At 33.0% G+C, this 27,203-nt stretch overlaps 1 long non-coding RNA gene across 1 annotated transcript; it reads right to left on the bottom strand.

Moving 5' to 3' along the window:
• Positions 1–5,111: 5,111 nt before the first annotated feature.
• On the bottom strand, positions 5,112–24,707 carry LOC128557684 (uncharacterized). Its single transcript, XR_008371316.1, has 6 exons — positions 24,204–24,707; positions 19,672–19,767; positions 16,155–16,190; positions 12,650–12,733; positions 9,264–9,335; positions 5,112–6,830 (listed from the first exon to the last, which is right to left on the bottom strand). It is a non-coding gene; the product is annotated as an uncharacterized LOC128557684 (long non-coding RNA).
• Positions 24,708–27,203: the final 2,496 nt, after the last annotated feature.

Here is a 27,203-nt window from a genome sequence, read left to right as displayed (position 1 = left end):
TGACACGAAGAGTGGCCTTCCCCTCTAAACTCTATTTGAAACTGTACTTTAACAAATTAAAACATTAAATGTCCTATTGTAGCACAATAGACCAGTTAAATCAACCAAATAGCTATTTCCAAAAATTTACAAGGGTTGCATTTTTTTATGTGGTAATTGTGTAACATTTTGGGTCCCCAATTAAAATAAGCACCCCCCCATGTCATGGCACATCCGGAGAATAATTTACGGAACCCGTGATCGGGGGCTAGGGGGTTGATTTCATGTCCAAGAAAAGTTTCATACCAAGTTTTTGCTACTTTTTTTCCAAATTCCCACAATAAATACCTTTTTAGCTCGACCCTTCAAAAAAAGTCTCTACTTTGTATTTTACAAAATTATCCCCCTTATTCGGACTTTGCATTTTTGGTTTTAAATTTTTTTAGTAAGCTGGATCTCAGTACCCACAAACTGGGAAAGGATTGAAACTTTACACAAATTTTCCCTTGATATGCATTTTTAAGGTTTTAAACCCCGTTTTGCAAATTTACAAAAAAATTTTTGCCCCCTTTTGCTTTAAAATTATTAAATTTAAAGGGTGTTGGATATCAGGTTGCTTTGTTTCAAACCTAATTTTTTAAAGTATGTTTTAAAAGACTCAATTTTCAATTTAACAATTTATTTAGTGATAATTTAACAAAATAAGACAGAAAACGTAAGACAATTTTTTAAAAAAAAAACGGGCCCAACCTACATGACCCTTCGACAAACCAAACATCAAACCCGAATTGAATCGGAATTTTTTCCCAAAAATCAATCGCTCGTTTAAAACATGTGAAGACAAATCTTGTCCCACATTGAAAAATAAGTGTCGAGATTTGAAAAGTCGAAAAAGTTGACAAATTACTTAAAGGGGTATCACCAACGAACCCGCGGCCTGATAAATCGCCTAAAAACTTAAAGACTACTTTTACGAGTACACCAAATACACTAAAATCTTTAACCTATTCCCCAAAACAGGGAGTGTTCACCAATTGAATAGGCACGTTTCTTCTTTAATTTTATTAGAAAGTGCAAGACCAATTTTGGGTCACACTTTTTGACTATAATAATAATTATGACATGCAAGCCAAAACCCGCAAGTTTTTGATCTAAACATATTGTGAAACCACTTTGTCAGCTTCACAAAGATATCATTGACAAAGTGGCAAACAAAAGATGAAATTTTTTGTATAAGCATTTGACAGGTTTGGCACATAAACTAAACACACAAAAACCCGAAATGGAAATTTCACTTTGGCATCAGGAGGATTAAATCATTCCGAATGGGCCGCACCAACGATTGTAGTAGAGGGTCACTTCAGATACTCTATAAGTCCTATCAGGGGTTTCTTATTCCCTTCTCACCCTATGTCTCTTCTGCCCTATATAAATGATCCCCCCGACCCCTTAAAAAAAAAAAAAATAGGGCCCAAAATGTTTCCATTGATAATATAGTTGCATGGTAGTCAAATCTTCGTAAGACTCCAAACAAGAAAACCAAATACAAAATGATCTACTGGATGCTCTCTATTGGTTCCTTTAATTCAAAACCGTAGAGGGGGATGTGTTTCGAATTTAAATAGAAAAAAGGTTTTTTCCCATAATTCATTTATACTAATTTTAAAAGCCCGATCTACAATTGAAAAACACAATATTAAAACCAAAGCATAAATCTACCCCTTTCATCTGGGGGAAAAAATCGGCAAACAATAAAGAAATTCAAACAAAGGCTTGTAACAATTAAACTCCTTTGAGAATCATTTCATCACCCAAAAAGGGGTTCCCAAAATCCCGAGACAACATCCCTTTATCCGGGGAAAAACCCCGGTAACCCTGGATGCGAGAATGATTGAAATATTTTTACACCCTGGGAAAAGACCTAAATAGAAACTTTAAATATTAACAGGACAACACATGCTATGCGGAACTACCTGTTTCCACATAATGAATAACCCATCTTACAAACCCTAGAAAGACGTCGCAACAAAAAAGTCCTTATTGTTTTTCCTAAAACAAAAACCTAGTCCCCTAAACCAAACAACACCCCAAACAGGGAACTAAGCTACCCAATTTTACATTCACGCACGCCGCAAACTAAAGGTTCCCCAAAAAGTTTTGTTCATGGGAAATCCCCAATGAAGACAACCACTCCTCCTTAGTAATTTGCGAGCGACGGCAAAATATATCCCCTTTTTTAGGATTCTTTGTTTACAAACATTCACGGGAGTCTATTTTTCTTCTTTTTGGGTTTTTCTTTTTGGGGATTGCTCACTTCCGAGGAAAAAAAATCTACGTTACTCTTTTTCACTTTAGAAACTTTTTGCAATTGCGCCTTGCTTTTAAATCAGTATTAATTTTGCACAATTTTATGTAGATCTACAAATTAAACAAAAAAACCCCGATTTTACTCCCCTTTTAAATTTTTTTCAAAGTCTTTTTTTAGAACCAAGTTTTTTATTTTTTATCTACATGTGATTGAACATGCGATAGAAGCTACAATACAGACTGAAACGCAGTAAAAGGACAAAAAACACAATAAAATTGGGGAAGGGCACGAGGGGAAAAGGAAGAAAATTAGGACCATTAACATTTTAAAGTTTGTAAAGACCTGTAGGCTTTCATTTTTATTAGTAATACAGTCTGATTGCCGTATTGTCTGATACCGGCAAAATACTGCTAATCGAAAATTATTTTTTCATTCTTCTTGCGATGAGCTATACCATTTGGGTTATCGGTTTGGGTCTTTTCTATTTGATATTTTTTTTGTTTCCATCCCGAAAAAGTTTAAAACTGTCCTATCCAAAAGTTTTATTATTTGAAATGAATGTAAACAAAATCTTATTTTCAGCCATAAAAGACATTTTTTAAAAATACAGTTTAGTTCAAAAATGTAAAAACAAAATAAAAAAAAAAGATCATATTGAAAAATTTATCAAGAAGAAGACTTGAAAGATTTTTATAACGCCAGCTAAATAATCATCGCGTTTGAGGAAAAGTTCCTAACATTACAATGTAAAGTCTTGAACACACAACCCCATCTGGGGTTTAAAGGATTTAAAAAATACACTTGCAATAGAAAATATGAAAAAAGATGGGCATGGATTATAAACATAAAGTACTTTTAGAATAAGAATTTTTAAAAAATTTATTTGAGTTTATTTTACATCAGAGCATTTGAAGCATGTGATACACAAAGAAACGTGTAAAGTCAATGCTCATGTACAGAAACAATAAGAAACTACACAGTTAAAAATAAAACAAATTGACCGTGCCCCCGAGAAAAACCCAAAAAAAAATGGGGTTTGCGACCCGCATGGATCCGACCAGCCTGCCACCCCGCAGCGTCAGGATCCATGCTGTTCGCTTTTAAAACAATAGCAATTTAAAAAATGTTTGCGAACAGCATGGTCCTGACCAGACTGCGCGGAAAACGCAGTGGTCGGACCAGCTGGTCGCAAAACCATATGTTTGGGTTTCCCCCTGGGCGGCTCATTTATCATTAGATTTACTATTGCAAAAAGTTACACATGCCTCTAGATATGGGGGTCAGTAGGTTTTTCGGAGATGGGAAATTTTTTAAAAAAGAGAAAAAAAAGATTTACAAAATAATCTGGGTTTTTTAATTTAAAGAACTTATGAGTTGTTTTTGCCTTAATTTTGCAAAATTTTGAGTTCGTCTAGGTAGTTAAAAAAGAATTCAATTGAAATTTTTTTTCTACTGACTTTGAAGACCATTTAAAAAATAGTTTATAGTAAAGTTTTATCCCCTATAAAAATTTTTTTCACAAAGGTAATTTTCTTTACATCGTTTAAGTTAAAGTCCCCCCCGTTTTTAATAAATAAAAGGAAAAGTTCATATTCTAAATTTGCAAAAAAATTTTTTGTAAATTATAGGGAAAATATCCAAATACTCTTCAAACAATGTACGTTTTTTTAAAGGGCACACAAGGCATTTTTGGGAGATGCAACAGAGTTATTTAAATATTGCACAAAAATGATCTTCAAAAAGTCTTAAACAGTTATTTTAAAATGTCCAAAGGAGCAATTTTTTAATAATAAAATATTTAGAGAAACCAACTCATCAGGATCACAAAAAAAGTCCCGACAAAAAATATCCAAATTCTTTTAACATTTGACGTAAAATTTTTTTAGAGACAGGGAACTGTCTGTTACAACTTTTTTCTGACATAAAGATCCAAAAAAGAAACGACAGAATCCGGAAATGTTTTCTTGAACGTGGTAGGGGCTTTTGGCGTTTTATTTGTTTGAAAAGACGAAATCCTGATATTAATGTTTTAATATTTGGTACTATTTTGGTAGTAAACTACGGAAATATATATTTTATTTATGTAATAAGAAATACGTATTCTTTGTTAATATTTTCATATTTCATCACTCCACTGTGAAAATAAAATCTATATTTCACACGTTTGGAAAAAGCTCCGCCCCCCCATTTCTTGGTAGAATTTTAAATTATTTCTTAAAACAGGTGAAAATTTTAGTCCAGTTTTTCTTTAAAAAGTTTAATATTTCTCGATAAATTATCTTTCCCTTAAAGAGAATTCATAAAACCCTTATAAGAAAATAAAAACAAAAAGGGAAATTTAGGTTGCATGCGTCTTTTTAAGTCACAGCCTCTGCTCATTTGTTTTCCGCGTCTGTTCCCCTCTGAGGTTAAAAAAGTTGCAAAAATGCCTCTCAACGTAATCTAATTTACATAAAATAAAAAGAAAATTTGTTTGCTTTTCGGAATATAAAATATCCCCACCTCGAAGTGAAAAATTTTCACATTTTTTACTTGCGTACGCGTCGGAAAATATTTGAAAATTTCTATTCCGGGGGTATATTCCAATTCACTCAAACAAAAAATCCTCTATATATTTAAAAAAAGTCAGTAAAATCCTTGTGAGGTATAAAATATACAAAAGTCAATTTTAAGGAATAAACCGCAGACCTGTGTTTTTTCAATTATTTTAATTTTCACTGCAACGCTTTAAAAGTACACTATCTCAGGCATTACATTTTGAAAAAAATACAAAGCGTCAGTCATAACAAAAATTACAGGAAACGCCCTAAACGACGTTGCGGCAAACTTCAAGAAAAATGTATAATACACTCAAGAATACCCTGTGTACATGCACACAAAACTTGAAACAGATATATTGTACCATTTAAAAAGGGAGTTAATAACTGTTCTTAAAACATATTTAACAACAATAATGCTTTTAATTACATAATTCAAATTTACTGTTTGATCCAACTAATCCATCACAAAGTTTTTTTTGTGAAATGCGGCTTTATTCTGCAAGATTCAGATATCAACTATATACCAAGTCATTGATAGATATTAAATCCCCAAATATAGTTGGATAGCTGTGGAAAGAGCTTATCTCTCTGTGAAAAAAGTTGACGAATACATGTATATTGTATGACATCAGAAAATGTTTTAAGTGTAATAAAATAAATACAGATCCACTATTTCAGCTGACATTTAGATATAATGTAATTTATAACAGAACACAGATATTATTAAAAAGAAAAAAACAAGAAAAACTATTCAGTATTTGCGTTGAAAAATGATCTGACAAAAGAGATATCAAAATGATGAAAATAGATTTCAAAAAGTACTTAAGTAAAAAGGCAACAAGCTTGAATAATAAAAAAATCACCTCATGTGAATTTCACTCTTCAGCTAGATCGAAAAAGTGGCATAACTTTATGAGAAAGAGTTATGGAACCTGTGCAGTAAATGCCACGTTATCACAGTGAACAAAATTTTGAAATTTCTATCCATTCCTGCTAATGGTTAGTGAGATACAAGCTAATACACAAAATGTTAACCCAAAATATCTTTCCGGTAACAAAAATATCGTTACACAAATTAAAACCCTGTGACTGCACAGAACCGCCATCAGTTATTTCTTCCTAGAAACAAAATACAGTAGCTGATTGTCCAATAACAGGTAACACGTATATCAACTAGAAAAAGTTCATGTTGCTATTACCGACTATGCCACAGTATTCCAATTGTTCAATGTGAAAACGTTAAGATTCGTGTTGCTAGATTTCTTAAAGCAAATATGTCCGCCAGATCTTTCCGATTGTCGGAAAATGGTAACAAGAATCTTAACTAAGAATCGCGCTATCAGTTATTGTAAAATTGGAATGTTTTCGATATATTCGTTTTTTAGGAAACTAGCAACAAACAGGCTCTAGTTAAGAACCAGTTATTGGACAATCGGAATACTTTGTTTTTAGGGAAAAATTAACTAAAAAGGTGACAGGTCGCCTATTATTGAATAGATAACGCGAATCAGTTCTCAAACCTTAACAGGTTTTCTTACAGCTGGTTGATACGTCTCAAATGATGAAATATATTGCAATTATAAAATTTAAAATCGATGTTTAATTATACATTAATGTCTTTCTTTTTTGTATCATGCCTACTAACTTCTTAAAAATACACGATGTTTCATGTAGCAAAGTATGATGACTAATACACATTCAGTTGTTTTGCAAGTGTGTGTGAATATACAAAAATGTATATCTTTATTACTAGCAGAAAGTGTACAGGTTTATCCGAAACAGTTAAAAAAAGTATAACACATGTATATTCTTCTTAATTTAAAACTTATCAACACATGTAGTGGAAATAAAGAGATACACTAAACACATATAAAATACAGTATATAGTACTATGTTAACATTTATTATTTTCTATAGTCTTCTTCTTTACCATGACCCTGCCTTTGCTGTTGTGATATCTCTATGCCCATCGTCTGCGTTCTTCTCATTTCGATTTCCAGTACCTGTATTATAACATAATAACTTATTTTCACTTTTAAAGAACGTGTACAGATCATTACAGTTACTGTACACATAGATAAATAGGCTGAATTTTCGTTTCTGGCCTATTCAGATCCAAAGGTACAATTAATTTCCCATAGAGTTACATACAAATACATCAATGCAATGCTTTTACACAATGTTCTAGAGAAAAAAACAAATGTCTTCTTGTAAGGAATCTATCTGAGAGAAACACAAAAATCCCTATTAATATTTTTGCTTCACATCTGTCAGAATGAATGGTGTAAGAGAGGCGGTCACGCCTACTTTCTGCACAAATCCGCAGATAGTCATTTGCAAAAGAAATCATGACTTTTCAGCAATTTCTTATCCCTTTCTCTTCATTCACATCAACTCTATAAAATCTGGTTACTTACAGAAGCTCCGGATATCTATTTTCAAACAAATCTATCATGAAATGCGGAACCTACACATCCTCATTACCCTATTTCACAACAACAACACAGTGAAAAATCGTTCAAACCTGTATTTTGTATTATTAGCTCACCAGAGCCAAAGGCTCAGGGTGAGCTATTAGATGGGTCACCGTCCGGCGTCCGTCGTCCGTCCGTAAACGTTTTAATTTAAATGACATCTACTCATAAACCGCTAGGCCAATTTCATCCAAACTTCACAGGAATGTTCCTTGGGTAAAGCTCTACAAACATTATTCAAAAAATTGAATTCCATGCAGAACTCTTGTTGCCATGGCAACCGAAAGGAAAAACTTTAAAAATCTTCTTCTCAAAAACCAGAGGCCCTAGAGCTTAGATATTTGGTGTGAAGCATTGCCTGTTGGACCTCTACCAAGTTTGTTCAAATCATGACCCCGAGGTCAAAATTGACCCCGCCCCAGGGGTCACTTGATTTTACATAGGAAAATCTTAAAAAATCTTCTTCTCAAAAACTAGAAGCCCTAGAGCTTAGATATTTGACATGTGGCATTGCCTAATAGACTTCTACTAAAATTGTTCAAATCATGATCCCGGGGTCAAAATTGACCCCGCCCCAAGGGTCATTTAATTTTACATAGGAAAATCTTAAAAAATCTTCTAAAAATAAACCAGAAGGCATAGAGCTTAGATATTTGACATGTAGCATTATCTAGTAGACCTCTACAACTTTATTCAAATCATGACCCCCGGGGTCAAAATTGACCCCGCCCCAGGGGTCACTTGATTTTACATAGGAAAATCTTCAAAAAATTTCTAAAAATAAACCAGAAGGCCTAGATCTTAGATATTTGACATGTAGCATTGCCTAGTAGACTTGTACAAAATTTGTTCAAATCATGACCTCCGGGGTCAAATTGACCCCGCCCCATTGTGTTTCTTGATTGTACATAGAAAAATCTTCAAAATTTTCTAAAAATAAAGCAGAAGGCCTAGAGCTTAGATATTTGACAGGTAGCATTGCCTAATGGATCTCTACAAAAGTTGTTCAAATCATGACCCCCGGGGTCAAAATTGACCCTGCCCCAGGGGTCACTTGATTTTACATAGGAAAATATTCAAAATTTTTCTAAATATAAACCAGAAGGCCTAGAGCTTAGATATTTCATATGTAGCATTGCCTAATGGACCTCTACTAAAGTTGTTCAAATCATGATCCCGGGGTCAAAATTGACCCCGCCGCAGGGGTCACTTAATTTTACATAGGAAAATCTTCAAACATTTTCTAAAAATAAACCAGAAGGCCTAGATCTTAGATATTTGACATGTGGCATTTCCTAGTAGACTTCTACAAAATTTGTTCAAATTATGACCCCCAGGGTCAAATTGACCCCGCCCCATGGGGTTACTTGATTGTACATAGAGAAATCTTCAAAATTTTCTTTAAAAAAAACCCCAGAAGGCCTAGATCTTAGATATTTGACATGAAGCATTGCCTAGGAGACCTCTACAAAAGTTGTTCAAATCTTGACCCCCAGGGTCAAATTGACCCAGCCCAAGGGGTTACTTGATTGTACATAGGGAAATCTTCATAAATTTGCTAAAAACAAACCAGAAGGCCTAGATCTTAGATATTTGATATGTAACATTGCCTAGTAGACTGCTACAAAATTTGTTCAAATCATGTCCCTCGGGTTAAAACTGGCCCCGCCCCAGGGGTTACTTGACTGTACTAAGGAAAATCTTCCAAAAAATTTTTAAAAATCATCAGTTTGACATTTGAAACATATAGCTCATATTACTCTGGTGAGCGATCCAGGGTCACCATGACCCTCTTGTAAATGCATTTCGTAAGTATTGCACCCGGACATATACTGGCAGAACCATAATCACAATGACGAAGTCATACGCTTGCGGACTATTTCTAGAGGGCGTACGTGACCCGAGTAAATGACCCTTGAGTTTCTTAACGCTACATTCAGAATACATAAAATGTCAACAAACCAGCAGCAGCAGTCACAGCAGATGATGATGGCAGTATTGGAATGTTTCTGGATGTTCCAGCTGCGCCACGTACTAGAAAGAAAATCAGATTAAAATCAGTTTTGGTATGCCTCTTTCAATCATTGTTGTGAACTGATATTTTTTATAGCCAACTACGGTGTTTCTATGACATTACCAGCATGGTGCTCACTACCAGGTCTTTAAAATCTATGTTTGACCAATGTAACAGATGCAAATCATTGTAATCGTTAAATTGCTTACGTTAAGATCTTCTTTTGAATGCCTTTGTCAATGCAATTTCATTTAAAATGCATCAGAATTACGAATTATTTGAATGAAACGCACAAGACATGCACCGGATTAAATAATGGACATCTATTTGTTTTTTCGTTGTAAGAGCCAAACAAGCACAATCACTAGTGAAATTATGATGTATAGTAGAACTAACTTTTGATCTTTGATCAAAAACTCACAAATTTTCTTTTTACATTTTTGTATTTTATGCGCTTTAATGGTGGTTTATCCGTGAGTGATTTTATTCCTTGCGGGAGCTCAAAATGTATGACGTACAAGGTATTACGTGTGAAACAAACCTAGATAATCAAAAATGACATATTTAAGTTCCATTACTCAACGAATTTCCTATTATGTACAATGCATATTCTTCCGCGTTCAAGTACAGTTTCGCACCAGTGAAATCTACGCAAACCTATTAGGGACATGTTGTCTTAGTTTTTATGCATAACCTCTTATGTGTGATGTATTATGCGTTACGTATTATTTATTACCCCTTAGATTATTCACGTAATGTAGAGGTGAAGCGGGAAACATGAACTGAATCCTTTACTGATACGTGGAATGTATAAAGTTTTCTTTCACAAAGCTCAGCCGAATAGCTCTGTTAAATGGAATCAACATTCCGCATGGAAAGCCTGATCTAATGTACTTTGTTACCAAAGTATTTGATCGGTATGATTTTGACAAGAAAGTACGCTAAGAAGATGACAATATATGCTGTGAAATTTGTGGTTCCCATAGGAAGATATATAGCCAAGACTCAGAATGTCTAGTAAGACTGCTCAATCCTATAGTGTTCAAATTTCCATACATGTACTATAGATGGTACATAGAGAGCTATGCACACTTGTTGAAGAAAAGTTTGGTTTAATCACTTATTAACATAATGAAAATATCTTTCATTTCATCATATCAGTTTTCATTGCATCTGTGAAAATAAAGGTACTATTGGATGTGATACAGATTTGATTAGGGGACACTTCTATGACGTTTGAACCAATTCCTTTTCCTCAGGGAAGTTTTATGTAAATTTTACTTGGGTTTACGCAGAACATTGATTTGTAGCAAAAATACATTAAGAATATTTTCATCAAAATTCTTTAAGCTGAAAAAGGGACACTAAACTGCCGAAGTGATATATGTTTTGTTTTTAAACGTTGGTGTAAGGTATTAAATAGCTTTTAATACTGGTGAAGTTATAAATATGCTGGAAGAATACTTCAGTCCTTAGTGCTGTGCGAAATGCGAATTCTTACTGAAGTCTTATTAATAGCTCTTGCATATATACAATGTACATAATTTTGCATTAGGTATTTCATCTTACATCTTCTGTCTAAGTTATTAGGCATTGGGTATTTCATCTTATGTCAAAGGTATTAGGAATTAGGTATTCCATCTTATGTCTAAGGACTTATATACTCTCTATTGTGGCTATCGTACTTTATAATAGATAAAGTATTTAGTTTGTATAAATATAGTGTTCAGACATAATTGAGTTTAGAGATTACATACTGTGCAGTTAACAAAAGACAACGCACAATATCTGTAATGAAATATGTAATGCAGCAAGACAACAAACCGAGAGAAAAAAAAGAAAAAAAGAAAAAAAAAACAACAACAGAAAATAAGAAATGAATTTATTTTGTCTGTTTATGGGCAGTAATGAAATATATAATCCCGCAAGACAACAAACTGAAAAGAATCACTAAGAAATAATAAATGGGTTTTATCAAGTCTGTTTATGGGCAGTAACGAAATACATAATACTGCATATGACCATTTGCCCCAGTTTAAGCCATTTTCTATTTTTAGGAACAGCCAAACCCCGACTTCCTTTTACAATAAGTATAGTTTAACTAAGTCATGGCCATGGTCTGGCTGTGTAAACTCAAGCCACAACACCAGAAGTACTACGTAACATGTTTAATAAGAATCCTAGGTCTGGTGACTCTATGTTAAATACTTTATGAGATATACATGACATATATATCAGGAAAGACGTACTGACAAGAAAAAATTAGGTCTCCCATAAATCAACAAGAAACAAAAGCTGTCGGTTGACAGCGCACTCGACTATTCTAAGAAGTGATGGAAGTATGGGTTCAAAATATTAACAGAGATTTTCTAACAAAAGACAAAAAATAGATAAGACAAACAATCTACATGTATATGTGGATCTAGATATATCTTGCACTATATGGCAATGTGTGGCCATGATGGTAAGCAAGTGTTCAAAGTTTCGAAGTTATATATCAAACACTTAAACAAAATATGGAACTGTGTGCGAAACGTAACTAATTTCTATGTCAAAAGAAAACGCCGTAACTGAGCTAAAGACCTTGTCCCAGTTATGTAGTCTTGCCTACATATGTATAATATGATGATAAACAAGTGGTCATCAGAAAAAGCTGTTTGAATAAAGGTACACTTCTTTTTCTGTCTCTTATGGCTTCAGAAAGGGATCAAATGTCCTGTGTTTAAACTACAGACAAAGTTTAATGAAAATTCAGCAAAAGAATTCATGTAAACAATAATTAAAGGTATTTCTGTGTTTAGCTCTAGAGGACCCTACAAGAGCACCATTGCGCGTTTTGAAACAAATTTGGAAATGATCTTCTAATGGTGGTACAGGCCAGGTTTGATCAAGATTCATCATGCTGTTCATAGCATAAGTCGTTTAAAGCTTTTTTTCTAGTTTTAGCTCTAGTGGTCACCATAAGGGGTAAAGTGCCACAAGCAGTAATCGTTAACGTTCGCCATTTGGTTTCCCTATTGAGAACTAGGCAAATCTAACTTTTGATAAGTAACACACAAGATGTAACATCTAAGAGGTAAAACGTAACATGTAAGAGGTAACTGATAATACGTAACGAATAATATGTCATACATATGAGGTTATGCATAAAAATTAAGACAGAATGTCCCTAATAGGCTTCCGTAAAAATCATATTTGATAGTATCACGGTTATAAACAGCGAATTTACCAGGATATATTCTCCGTCATATTTCAATGAACCCCGGAATAGCATGAAATGTATACATAATAAGTTATACACTGTTAGAAAAGACTCATTAATGTGAGAAAATACCTGAAATTTCCTGTTCCTCATGCACGGGTTGCATGTTTGCAGAGAAAAGACCTTGAATCACATCGGTAGTTGCGGCAGGCCCGGCTAAATTCAAAATAGACAATATTTAATTGCTTGACATGATCACAGACCTTTAAAAATGTTGAAATCAATATTAGCATTTTAATTCCTTTCCCTCAGTCCGTTATTATGAGCTTTGCTAATTTTACCCCCACCCCCCACAAAAAAACAAAAACAAAAAAAAAAAAAAAAAAAAAAAAAAAAAAACAAAAAAAAAAAACAAAAAAAAAAAAAACAAAAAAAAACATGTATAATCGTAGAAGTTTTGTATTACAGTTTTGTGCAAAATTAAGTTACAAGTTTGTGTATATCAATAAAGTATGCATTTAAGAAATGAATAAACAACCATATTATGTTTTCATTTTGCATGAACTCCGAAAAAAATATATCAGTTCTTATAGCTACGTTATATTACCTTTCAATTTGTTAACAAGTTTTCCCTTTTAAAGATGATTGCACATATTTTGTTGTATTTGGAATTGTAATCATTATCCCGGTCATTTTATTCTAAGATTCTATATACTACACAAGCCATTTGTGAATGCTATGCTTGACAAATCAATTGTGAAGCGTTAAGCGTAATTTGACGTACTTACGATCAGATAATTTCAATATGAAAGACACCAAATGGATACTAAAAATAAGAATCTCAACGCTAAAATTGCAATGTGTTAACAATTATAGAACAATAAAATGATCTGTGAAATAATATAAACCAAAATTAACAATAACATGAATTGGAGAAAACATGAAATGATCACTATGGTGGAAAATGTTAAATAAAGTTTTCCCTCTAAAAGGCAAAGAAAATCTCCTCATATTCAATTTTTCTGTTTTTGTTTTAATTGTTGCTTAGATAAAAAAATCATAATCGATTAATAATTGAAAAAAATGCTTGTCGTTTCTGCTATTGAGTTTTAAATAAATATTTCATTTTTCCTTAAATAATTTCCTAAAATGGTGAGAATTGTCTTGATGTAAGAATTATAATTTAATTGGTCAGGACGTTACTCAACAAGAATGAGCAATTACAATTAGTATATTATCAATTAAAATAATGTTGTGTTTAATCTGAAAAAGCTACATTTCAATCAGTGAAGTGTATAGCACTGGAAATAACCAATTATCTGTACATGTCAATAAAATTTATGATCCTCTGACATGAACTACATGTCAAATCTACAGGGGTTTTATGAACCCTTATCAGACTGGACCAGACAGGATCCTGTTTATTGGGGATTAAAATGTCTGGCTTTTAGGGGGTGGGGGTCACTTAAATAGGAAATTGTCTTTGCCTTTAATGTTTCTTTTCATTGAACGCATGTAAAGAAATCTTCAAAGCAAAAAAAAGCTAAACAAAAACATTGGGTGATAAAAAACCATGTTCTGTATCTTAATCGACATAAAAGTTAGAAAGATCGAAATCTTCATAGAATTATTAGTTCGACAAAAAAGTATTTAACTCTAAAAATGGTGTGTTGAAATTTTCATATCACGTGCATTTTGATTGTAAAGCATCTAGAAGTTCTAAAAATAATGCATAGATGGCCGCACACTTAAGTAAAATCCAAAGTTTTCAGAAAATTGAGAAGGTACAGACACAGAATGCAATGTATCCGGTGCACGATGGAGAATATATTACCTCATGTTTACAATGCATAATACCCATCTACCGAATTGTGCGGGTGAGAAATTCGCGATTTAAATGTTTTTTTTTTTTATATTTTCTCGTTCATGACCATGGTTCTAAGGTAGCAGGGTACATTTAGATTCGAAAATTTTGGGCACGGCCAGACTGACATGTAGCGAGTCGTAATATTGCACTTCCCTAATGAGCAGAATCAGGGTGGCCATTTTGTAAATTGTGTGCATGATTTGTGCTTTTACTGAATGACAAGATCAGGACTCTCATACAAAAATACAGAAAGTTATCAAAACGAAAGTTTTGCACCATCCATTAAAAGTAACATGCCAAAATCATCAAATTTACACATTTTGAACAGAGTGCTATGATCCCGTTGAGGATCAATGTCCAATTTTACTGCATATCTCAATTTAATAGTCCCTGCTGAACTACAGGATATTAATGGAATGGGGGCCCATCCATCTTTTATTTTTTCGCAAAATAGCAAAAATGTTCCCGAGTATCAATCAACAAGCATGGAACCCTTCTATGATTTGAATTTCCCGCGCCAAGGTGTCTCATCTATCCATACAAAACTAGCAGCAGTTAGTTTTACAACTGAATTTGGAATTTTATATGTATCAGCTGTTTAAATTTTCTAAAGAATTAACAATCATTATCTCTCACTTTAATTAACAGACATCCAAAATCACGAAGTTCTAATTATTACAAATATTGATGGGGCCAAAATTCAAAGTGTACCCTGTTACCTAATAATATACCTAGCATGTACAGTGGCATTTTCTTTCTGGTCTTTCTGGTCTGGCGCCAGTGGGAATGGTGGATATTTAAAATTCGGTATAAGATTCTGTTAACACTGAGGCAGATACTCGGCCCAAATACATGTAAAATGGCCATAACTCCTAAAATCGCGATATCTACTGGTGTCTATGTAAATAGTTTACGTTTTCTAAATGATTTTATTTAGCTTTTCTGATTACTTGTCTATAATAGGTGTGTCTTTGATAATATCTAAAAGAAAAAAAAAATCTATAGACTGAGTATTCATGGCAATTCTGCCTCTGAATATTACCTTAACATATCTGGAGAACCATCGTTTAACTTAGTAAATGTTATGAATTCATCTCTGAAAGATACAGAAGCCTATTAGAGCCATTGTGTCTTAGTTGATATTATTTATTTTTCTTTAGACAGCACAATTTGAACATAACTTCCTAGCTTTAAAAACTATCTATATTTCCAACTGAAAATCAACATGACAATAAAGGATTGGAATTCTTGTTAAACAATATACACAAAAATTACTTACTAATATAGGGAAAAAGTAGTAGACCTACAACTTCTATTGTTACATATCAATGTTTTATCCAGAAATGATGAAAAATTTATAGTGCGTACGGTTTAGGCTAAATCTTTACTCATTGGTTGCACATCAAGTCCAGACATATATGTACTGACACTAAATTACTATCAATGTACATGTACAGAAGCGTTTCTTATCAAGTCTTTATTTCAGTATCACAGAAAAAGCTTAGATTTCAAGTTAAAACATGTAACTTTAATTCCTGCAATATCTTAGGATTGAATTTATGGAAAACCCGTCTGCCATTAACTCTCGAATAATTTCCCCGCTTTCTTTCTAACCTGATGCATAAATACATCATTCCCAATACACAATACTAAGCCCTAACAAAAAAGACACAAGACATAACAAGTCCTAAGACTTATTAATTAACGACATCAAAATGAGCCTTGTAGAAAGATCAGGGCATAATAAAAGAAATGATGTTAGGTGTTTACCTGTCTCCTGTATTGGAGGCTGATACGTGTCAGGCACTGAAACATCAGACAGCAATAAACTATTTTATAATACAACATGAATAGAACTTTACGATGGGCAGCGTACTTTTTGTTGTTCAACGTTGTGTCATTTTTTGGTAACATGTATATTTTCTAAAAATGAATAAATACAACTCACACATGTTTATACTATAAAAGCATACAATGAAAATCAGATGCACATTCTGTGCAGTTCAGTAGAAAAAATTATATCTACCAATATAAGATTTTTTTTTATATAAACAAAGTAGGATTTTACCGTGTATTGTTTGTCGATTTAAACACATTTCGCAAAAAATGACCTACTTTTGGCTATTCCGGTTTACTCTGGCCATTTACGTCTAAAAAGAATTTCAGATTAGTATCCCTACCTGGTGTAATTCGAATGGATTTCGTTCAGATGCGTCGTAATTAATCACTCAGGCCTTTAGCCTTCGTGATTAGATATCTACGCACCTGAACTCAAAACTGTCTTATTTGTCAACAAAGTACGCAAAACTACAATCTATTTCCCAAATATAACACAAATAAACAAGAAGGAACTCGAAACATGCTATATGTATGCGTTGCATACTACTGATAGTATCATTCTGTTTGATTTGTTTCTAAAAGTGGAATATATAATAATTGCACGAAACAAGTACTTTTTAATTTCATTTTAACATTGATAACAGTTTTTACCCTGGAGAATTATTTTGTAAAGCAATTGTGTATCTCAAAGCCAGAAACAAGAATAAAACACATTCAAAGGGGATTCGTAAAACAAAAATGTATTCACAATGTTACGGCAGATAGATGGGGTACTGGATGATATCAATATTTGCTCGAAATTCATAAACAGTTACAGCAATGATTTATAAAATGCTTCTTGAACTCCTATATTATAAATGCATGCATGTAAGTAAATAAATGATACTAGTATAACGTATAAAAGATGAAGTTGCAATACTTTGTTTAATCAAATATAAAGGGAACTGCCTTTAAATATCACCCAATTTACTTGCTATAGCATTGTATTGCCAAGTTGAAGTTGAAAGTTGAATTAAATTATGTCAAAACGTGATATCAGCTTGTCCAAATAATGTCTTTTGAAGTAGATGTAGATTTTGTTGTAATAAGTTTATCACATTTATTATTCTCGGTGTACTTCCTCTTACTTTATGACGATTACAATATTATGTACTCTTATGTACCTCTTTGTGCTTTATTTCTAATATTGTAAAATCGATATGATAAATGCATAAGATTTATTTAATAAACTATGTTATGTTATGTTATATTGCTATATTATAATGTCAAAATAGGTGATTCCGTGAAACATGCAGTATCTTACCGTGTCAAAATGATATCACTTTGTCAAAGTGTCAATATTACCCGCCCCCCCCCCCCCCCCCCCCCCCCCCCCAAACAAAAATAATAAACTTAAAACAAATGTATTCTATTTGACCCTCAATAGTATACTATCTCGTAAACAAGGGTGTATACCATTAGTATAATAGCATATGCTGTAAACTGTTGTGCCTATCATTAGTATCATATACACATTTGCTTAATACATGTTTGATTTTCACAAGAGGTATTTTTAAAATCTTATTTTCCTATTCTGGTTGCACAACCCGGATGGAGTTATTTTTAACAGAAGTATAAATTTAGTAATTTTTATTTGCCTAACGAATGACATGAATGTAAGAATTATTGAATTATAAATGTCAAAGATGAACAATGAAAAGTACACAGCTTAAATTCATTAGAAACTTTTATTTCACCCTATTCCAGTTGCGCAACCTTGATAGATCAGTAATGAATTAACTTGGAAGCTGCATACATTTAAATATTTATTTATTTATTTGGGTTTTAAGGCGCACCAACACAGTATAGGTTATAAGGCGCCAAACAGGACTAAAACATGAGGTATGGAATCAAAATTTGCATAAGTGCGGAATCACAGAGTTACTGCAAAACCAAGTGATAAGACCCTATTAGACGCCTCTTACAATCATGTAAGGGTAAGGCAGTGGTTCCAATTTTTTTTCATACACGTCCCAGAACCACTTGGGGCGCATACATTTAAAACATGTGAAATGCAGATATTTTTTTTTTTTATATAAATCCTTTTTAAACGCTTTCAAATTAGTGGAAGTTGTTACAAAATTGCGTAAGAGTTCCTTCAAAGATCGCAAAACTGACAAAAACATAATATGTAGCCTAAATATGATAGACTGCTTTCGATTATTAAATATATATATATTATAAGAATAACAAAAGAAAAAGAGAGAAAAATTCTTCTTCAAAACTGTTAAAAATCCAGTTGAATTACCACTGTTTAATAACATCTTAAATCAGAGAATGATCTTCAAACACTCAGATCCCACATTAACTATAATAACCCTAGCAGCCCCACAGACCGTAGATAATTTCTGTCTGTAATAAAATAACCTATTGTGACCTATTATGTTATATGGCTACATTATTATATTAAAGTGTGGTGTGTATTTGTCCAAATACTGCATTATCAAAACATGTCTAGTTAACAGACACTATCTGGACAAGTCAATATTACATTTTGTCATTAAGCATACTTATTATTTGTTAGACACAATAAGAGGCTATCTGAACAAGTTCATATCACATTTTGACATAATAACATAGCCTTTCAACATGGTAAGACACTGTTTGGACAAGTCAACCTCACATTTAGACATGATTACACAGCTCTTTCACATGATAGGACTTTACTTGAGCAAGTTCAGCCCACACTTTAACATAACAACAAGTAGCAATTTAACATAACAAGACTTTATTTGGAAAAGGTAACACCACATTTCGAAATAATAAGATACCATTTCATTTTGACATAACAACATAGCAGTTAGACACAAAGAGACACTTTTCTGATGTGTTAACACCACAGTTCAAAATGATATGGACAATACAGCATTAATGTTCCAACAAGAGTTGCAAACTACTTGTACTTAGTTCTAGGCCTGATATCGTTTCCAGAAACAAAAGCAGTGTCGATTTAGGATCAGGCTAAACGTCTCGGGCTGTTTATAGATCTAAGGGCTCTGTTTTTACTTATTATTTATTCTTAGCAGTAAATTATCAGAAGCTTTGAGAAATAAAAATAAACGTCTACAGGGAAACTGAAACTGAAATGCACAATTCTTCATCAGATTTATCGTTATAGTTTACTGTCTGTTTAGATAAATGCTATGTCAATGAAATATTATTCTGAAAGCAATTAAATGTCTAAATAAGTTTAGAGTAACCGAAGGCACTTTTTTCGGAAAATCTGTCGCATGTTAATTCAGTATGTCTCTTCTAAACGCTAATTATTAATTATACCTTTAAAACTGCAAATTCAAGTTTTCAAAAGGCAAACAGAACGAATTGTACATTTAAAAGAAGAAGAAAAAACAACAACACATTTTAACGTCTGAATGGGACCAAGAACCCCTGTTAGAAATTTTAAATGTACCGGTCTCCGTGTTTCCTGTCCTTAGTTTCAATCGTTTCCTGTTTTCATTGCAAGGAACGTCCTTTGATTCATTTGTGCGTTTTCGTGGAACTGCATCTGAAACGAAACGAATAATACAACTGTAAGACATTATCGCATATTGCGGTTCCTTTGGGATTCTTGGTTGTAATCCGTCTTTGTTTCAGACTACCAGACAGTGACCCATACCGATAAAAACATACATTGATAAATGAATCATCTGATGATATGAAGAAATAAAATATAAAACTGTATTTATATATTTAACAAGAGCTCGTCGAACACAAAATGACCCCCTTGATGCATTCAGTAATTGCACAAGGAACAGAAATTATTTGCTCACTGTAAATAAAAGTTCTACTGTTCTGGTTCAATGTGACATTGACCTTTGACCTATTGACCTCAAAATCAACAGGGATCATCTGCTGTTTATGATCAACCTCACTATTAAGTTTAGTGATCCTAGGCCCAAGCGTTCTCAAGGTATCGTCCGGAAAGGGTTTAACTGTTCCGGGTCAATGTGACCTTGACCTTTAGCCTACAGACCTCAAAATCTATAGGGGTCATTTGCAGGTCATGACCAACCTCTCTGTCAAGTTTTATTATCCTAGGCCCAAGCGTTCTCAAGTTATTTTCTGGAAACAGTTTAAATGTTCCGAGTCACTGTAACCTTGCCCTTTGACCTACTGATCTTAAAACCAATAGGGGTCATCTGCTGGTCATGATGAACCCCTCTATCATCTTTTATGGCCCTTGGCCCAAGCGTTCTCAAGTTATCGTCCAGAAACCGTTTAACTGTTCCTGTGACCTTGAACTTTGACCAAATGACCTCAAAATCAATAGGAGTCATCTGCTGGTCATGATCAATCTGTCTTTCAATTTTCCTGATCCTGGGCCCAAGCGTTCTTGAGTTATCGCCCGGAAACCGTTTTACTGTTCCTAATAACTGTGACCTTGACCTTTGACCTACTGATCTCAAAATCAATAAGGGTCATTTGCTGGTCATGATCAACCTCCCTATTAACTTTCACGATCCTATGCCCAAGCAATCTTGAGTTATCATCTGGAAACCGTTTAACTGTTCCGGGTCACTGTGACCTTGAACTTTGACCAACTGACCTCAAAATCAATAGAGGCCATCTACTGGTCACGATCAACCTCCCTATCAACTTTCATGATCCTAGACCCAAATGTTCTTGAGTTATCATCCAGAAACCGTTTAACAGTTCAGGGTCACTGTGACCTTGACCTTTGATATACAGATCTCAAAATCAATAGGGGTCATCTGCAGGTGATGACCACTTTCCTATCAACTTTCATGATCCTAGGCCCAAGCGTTCTTGAGTTATCATCCGGAAACGAATTCGTCTATATACAGACCGACCGACCGACTGACATCTGCAAAACAATATACCCCTCTTTCTTCGAAGGGGGGCATAATTATATAAACTGAAGTAGCAGTTTAAAAACGATAAAGTTATATGTTTCAGAAAAATAAGAGACACATCATTTTACAGATTGTTCATGCCCACATAAACTGCGAGGATCTGTCTGAGACACCCATTGGTGAATGATCTGGTTGGTAAATGCTCCGCGTAGGCGAATCCTTCACAATAATGCAAATCTGCACAGGGTAGACACAGAACTCATTTAACAACAAAGTCCCAGTTAGCATTTGGTATAATTGAGTAAAACTCAAAATGACTAAGATAGACCATCCACTGCTAGATTGTTTTATATACATCCAAACCTGTTTGTCCAAGAAAGAATTAACCTTCATGTATTTTGAAAAAATATCAACAAAGATTGAAAAATAAATCATGTTTTATATCCATTTAACAAAGAAAGTTTAAAAAATGTTACTGACAGAATCTCAATTTTCTTAGTGCACATTACTGAAGTTGCCTGATCAATGTCTTTCCAACTGTAAAGTGAAACAAAAATGTCATGGAATTGAACATCAAACTGAATAAATTTGAAATAGATTTGAACCTTAAGATACATAATACCAAAGCAAGTATTCCTTTATTTGCTTGGGATATACCAGGGAAAAATGTATGAGGTCAAATTTCAGTATTTTTTTTTGTTTTTAAACCGTAACAGTTCAAATGAATTGTTTTACACAAATGCTACATTAACAGAACATAAACTCAGTCTTATGAAATTAATAAACGGAATTTGTACTAAGCAAACACTAGAAAGAAACTTTGGTGCACTTGATATGGGAATGTTGCTTTGAATGAATATATCAATTTCCAATTTTCTGTATTTTTCAGACAATATAATATATTAATTAACACGATTATATATGAAACGGGAGATTAGGAAATAAAGAAATAATTGTTAATTCAATAACAACTATCTAGGTCGTGAGCAAAGATGCCAAATTTAAGAAATTGGTACCAATGAGACTGGCAAAACGTTTTAGTGTTGTTTTTTTTTATAAATACATGTCTGTAGTCTATAAAAGAGTCATGGGGCCTCTCTATGCAAGAGCTTAGTTACAGAGTTTCGTGTTTTTCTATGGCAACCATAATTTTGTTAAAATCTTAAAAAAAATATATATCATTTGGGATAGTTTTACAAAGATTCTATTTAACTTTTTAAAGATTTGGTATATATATTATCATATATCACTTACTTAGATGCAAAAAGTTCATACGAAGTGAAAATGTCAAGTTGAGTCACGTTACTTTTAGAAAGGAAGTTGCTTTTGAATTTTATGTTCAAAGCAATATTTTTATTTTCAGCTGTACTTACATCCGTTCTTAATAATGTATAAAGTAATCGTTCCAAAAAGTTGAAGAATCTTTGTGGAGAGGTTACATTGTATGAAAATATAATATGATGAAATCTGAGACATTGATGTCTGATTTGAAACATAGCAACATTTTCTTAATTTTGACAATTCCACTTTCACTTTCAATTTGAAAATTTTACAATTTTTTTGAGTTGTACATGCTTTACAACATTACCTCGGAGACTACCTGGAAAATATTAGTTACAAAATTCATATTAATATGAAGAGAAACTATTTTTGAAAAGAAAGTTTGATATTCTGTACAAACACAACTAGGACACTACATGTTACCCATGGCCAAAAATGCATTTTCTAAAAATTTTTTTTATAGAAAGTCTTTTATACAAAACATAAAATTCACATAAGGTGAGGTAATCAAACACATAACTGGACCCTTAACAGTTGACATTAAAATGGGCAACAACAGTTTGCATAAGATCTTATAGCCATGTATATTCTGTGTTGCTCAGTGAATTGTGGTCATTTATATAATAATCTGATAAATGCTAATTTTGACTGATTCAAGAGCTACAACCCAAGTGCTATCACAGCAGTATTTTCCATATGAATTCATCATTATTTCAGATCTTGTAGTCATATATATTTTGTACAAGTTAAATGATAACTGCTCAGAAAATATGTCTCAGATGCATTGACAGGGTGAAATGTGACAATTTTGACACATTCGAAGGTCCGTCTGGTTTTTAAAGCATGCAATTTAGCCAATTATATCTTGTGACCATACAAATTCTATGAAAATCTCAGGACGGCTACCTAAGATATATGGCCTTTAATTAATGTGTTAAATTTGAGAAATGCAGTTTTAATACATTCGACAAGCTTAAAGGCAATAAATCGGACGTAATTTGAGTCTAGCCCATGCAACTAAAGGAGTAATTTAGTATCAACTTCTAATCTAAGACTTCCGCAAAAATGGCGGAATATAGTCAGTGAATGCTTAAAAACGGCTATATTTGCATCTCTGTATTAACTTTGTTAACGGTATGCTCTGTCAATGAAATTTACTAGACACAAATAACATGCATACAACTGGATGAATAAGGTAGAGTGAAAATAATTTACGGGATAACCCAATATGTTCGGCCATCCTGAATAGTAAAGGTCTCTAATTCCCGGTAATCACGTATAGGTTAAAGGTCAGTAATTCAAATCCTTCTTTGTTTCATATAAAAAACGACAACTTCAGGTCGTCTTTACGTATCTTTAGAGAACAGCACTTTTTCCTACACCTATTTTTCATGGAAGTTCTATCACAAATTAACGAAAAAATGAAAAGAAAATAGGGGGTTATGTAGTTCCTAGTGAAATGCCAGTCACTTGTGGTCTGCTACCCTAAAAAATGGCGCATATTTGCAGTCGTCCGCGCAATAAACACCTACTTCCGGTTCCGATCTGCAAAACTTGCCATGTGGGGTGTATGAACATGAAAATCGTCTCATTTCACGCAGAATGTATTCTAGTAGTGAAAAATGGTGATTAAAGCACTCGTTCTACACGAATTCGTGCAAAAATGGGAAAATTAGGATCTATTTATTATGGACTTCTTTCGACTACACCACGGAAGCACATTTTCGACCGAATTACTGACCTTATTCCTATAGTATTATATTCGGAATATTATTAAACACACATCCGGTTTAAATGGATTAATTCCCTTTGTTTACAAGCTGTTATTACCTCCATATAATTTTACCTTCTAGTTTTCATGAATTTTGCCTCCGATATTTCCTCGTGGATTTTCAAACTAGATTGGTAGAATTAACTTAAATAGTGTCCTTAATGGCCGACGCCTAGTTGTACACTCGTTGTATATCCACCTATTTAACGTTTGACCGTTTATACATCCTATCCAATATAATGTCTTATTTCATAAATTTAAAGTGTTGTTTAATAAATGTTTGTTATGTAATCCAATTAGCTCTAAATTGCAGTATAGTTCTTATTTTGCTACTTAATCCATGTCCAGCTTTGAAACATTGATAAAATATTTACGTTTAAACCCAGTCTTTTTTTTTACTGAAAATTTTGATTCCATGTTCAAAGTTATTTAGCCTATCAAGTTTGTGACATAAAACTAAATAGTTTTACAGTATACTGAACTGGTTTCCAAAAATTTAAAAAATTGTTTAGCCAGTTTAAAAAGCAAGATGAGAATGTATATAGATTTTTAAAAACGATATCAAGACATAGAAGGGTATAATCCTAGTAGTTATTATTTGAACAAGTAATATACATTTATAGCTTATGTCAATTTGCGATAAGATAGATTGCGTACGCATAAATAAATCTTAAATTAGGCCTGCAGATTATTCGAATGTTTATTTGTCTCAGAACAACGTTAAAATCAGTTGTCAAATGTATTAGGGCTTTCCCTCTGAAAAGCAGCAATGCTGTGCACGTTTAGTCGGCGATTCCAGGGAACTTTCTCTCTCTTTCTCTCTTTGTGTGCTTCTGGTCATATCGCTTTGTGTCTGTACTAGTAAAGGATGAATGTTGCCCTGTGTGACTGCCTTTGTATCTATTAAAGCGCCTCGGAACGTGTTGCGCTATATAAATCTGGTATAATAACAAATATATACAACACAAGTGTCCGTATCTAACAAAAACAGAAAAAGCGATACGTCTGTAGATAAAAGGAATTGTGATTTTATTTCAAACTCATAATCTTAACTTCATAAATAATGTCTTTAAGTAATAATAGTAATGATACTAGAAAAAGGCATGTAAAGCGCATATTATTAAGGTTACCTATTTGGAAAAATCCATTACCTTTCGTGATTGCGTAATTTATTCATTTACTTATACTTGAAGTTCAGTTTAAATCAGTATAGTTCAGGGTTTTATCTGTAAAATTTGAAATCTGAACCTTCGAGATAGGTATATAAACGACATGAACTGAACGAAAACAAAGATATTCATACGACAAAAGTTATTAATACAAATTGTAAAAGCAAATCTAATTCCAAAATGGCTATTATGTATGGAAGACCATTTAAAATTAATACTTAAAATTTAAAACTTCAAAGTTAATTCTTAATATTAAATAATAAAAAAAACTCTCTGTAAGAACCAAAAAAAGTTGGAAACTCATAGTCACAGATTTCCTTTAAACCAATTTTTTTCTTGAAGAGAGTGCAAAATTAAGAAAATCCTGTTTTTCTTTTTTTCAATATATGTCCCGGTTACCATGGAAACGAAGATGCAAATTCTCAACTTGCTTAATTTTCAAAACAATCAGAGCTGTATGCCAGTTTTGTTATCTGAAAAATACTAGAAAGTGTTCTTTATTTTCGTACTTGCAAATTTTAAAGGCAAATGAACAAGGTTTCATACCAAACTAATATTTCCAAATATTTATTTGATTCCTGTATGATCTAGACTTTCAGTTGCAAGAAAAATATATTTATGGAGAAAAACATATATACGTTTATATTGTGCTCTACATCTTGAAAAGTGCACAGGTCTCAGTAGAATAGTATAGTTGTTTGTATAAAGGGAAGATGATATTTCAAAAAGAAACATAAATTGTAGTGGGTCATTCAGACATATTCTTGTAGATATTGGCCAAAGTTTATGATTGGGGTATTTTTCCTATTTTATTACCACCCCTTGATGTTCTTCATTTAGGAAACCACAAAGAGCTTAAGTTTACTTCCTGGATTATGCTGAAGGAATAAGGTCAGTAATTCGGTCGAAAATGTGCTTCCGCTTCCGTGGTGTAGCCGAAAGAGTCCATAATAGATAGATCCTGATGTTCCCATTTTTGCGCAAATTCGTGTAGAACGAGTGTTTTAATCACATGTTTTCACTGCTAGAATTCATTCTGCATGAAATGAGACGGTTTTTATGTTTATACACTATATTGCCGAGGGGTTACATATAGTTAACCAAAAACCATTTATACGGTTTATGCGGTAAAGACTGAAAATACAAAAAATAAAAAGTTCCTTAATGCATGCGTTACATTACATAGATCTATTCTCGTTTTACTTAACTGAATAAACCAATTAACAACATGAGATAGGTAAGCCCTTAATGACTATGACAAGAAAACCTTAATCTTGTGTGTGTACATTAATTACACGGTAGTTTGACAACAAAACGTGTGGTAGGGAATGTCGTGGTACGAAAAAGTATAGGTACGAAAAGACCTTCAGTATGTTTATCTACAACACGAGTAATTTTGACACATATTTACAAGCGTAAACAAAGACTAGGGCTGATAAAAAATGTTTAGCTTACGCCGTGGTGAGCCACAAAAACATCTAAGGTCAAGAGACTAGACTTCCATAACGAGAATTGAAACCGCGCGAAGCAGCGGTGTAATTTGCAAGTAAGTACAGTTATAATACCACCAGCGAAAACTATATTAGGTAAAAAACCGCTAAAAATACCACTAGGCGTTCCACCACACTCCCCACCTGATATTATAAAAAATATCACTATGAAGCTTTTCTGAGATAACAAAAAATAAGTTTAACATATAAAAAGATTGCAAACTTTGTATAATACTGATTATCATAAACTTAAGCTGAATAACTATTACAGGTATTTGACTTAAGCAGAAAAAAAAATACTGAAAAACTTGACAAAGATTCCACAAGTTAAATGACTAGTCAGAACTTTATAGTCCTAAAAAGTATACCTATACAAAACTGTAATTACATTTTCAACTTTTCACTTAACAAAACAT

This window comes from Mercenaria mercenaria, chromosome 6 (genome assembly GCF_021730395.1).
Source record: "Mercenaria mercenaria strain notata chromosome 6, MADL_Memer_1, whole genome shotgun sequence".
Classification (NCBI taxonomy): Eukaryota; Metazoa; Mollusca; class Bivalvia; order Venerida; family Veneridae; genus Mercenaria; species Mercenaria mercenaria.
The sequence above is the reverse complement of the archived record's forward strand: the minus strand, read 5'-3'. Positions and strand labels throughout refer to the sequence as shown.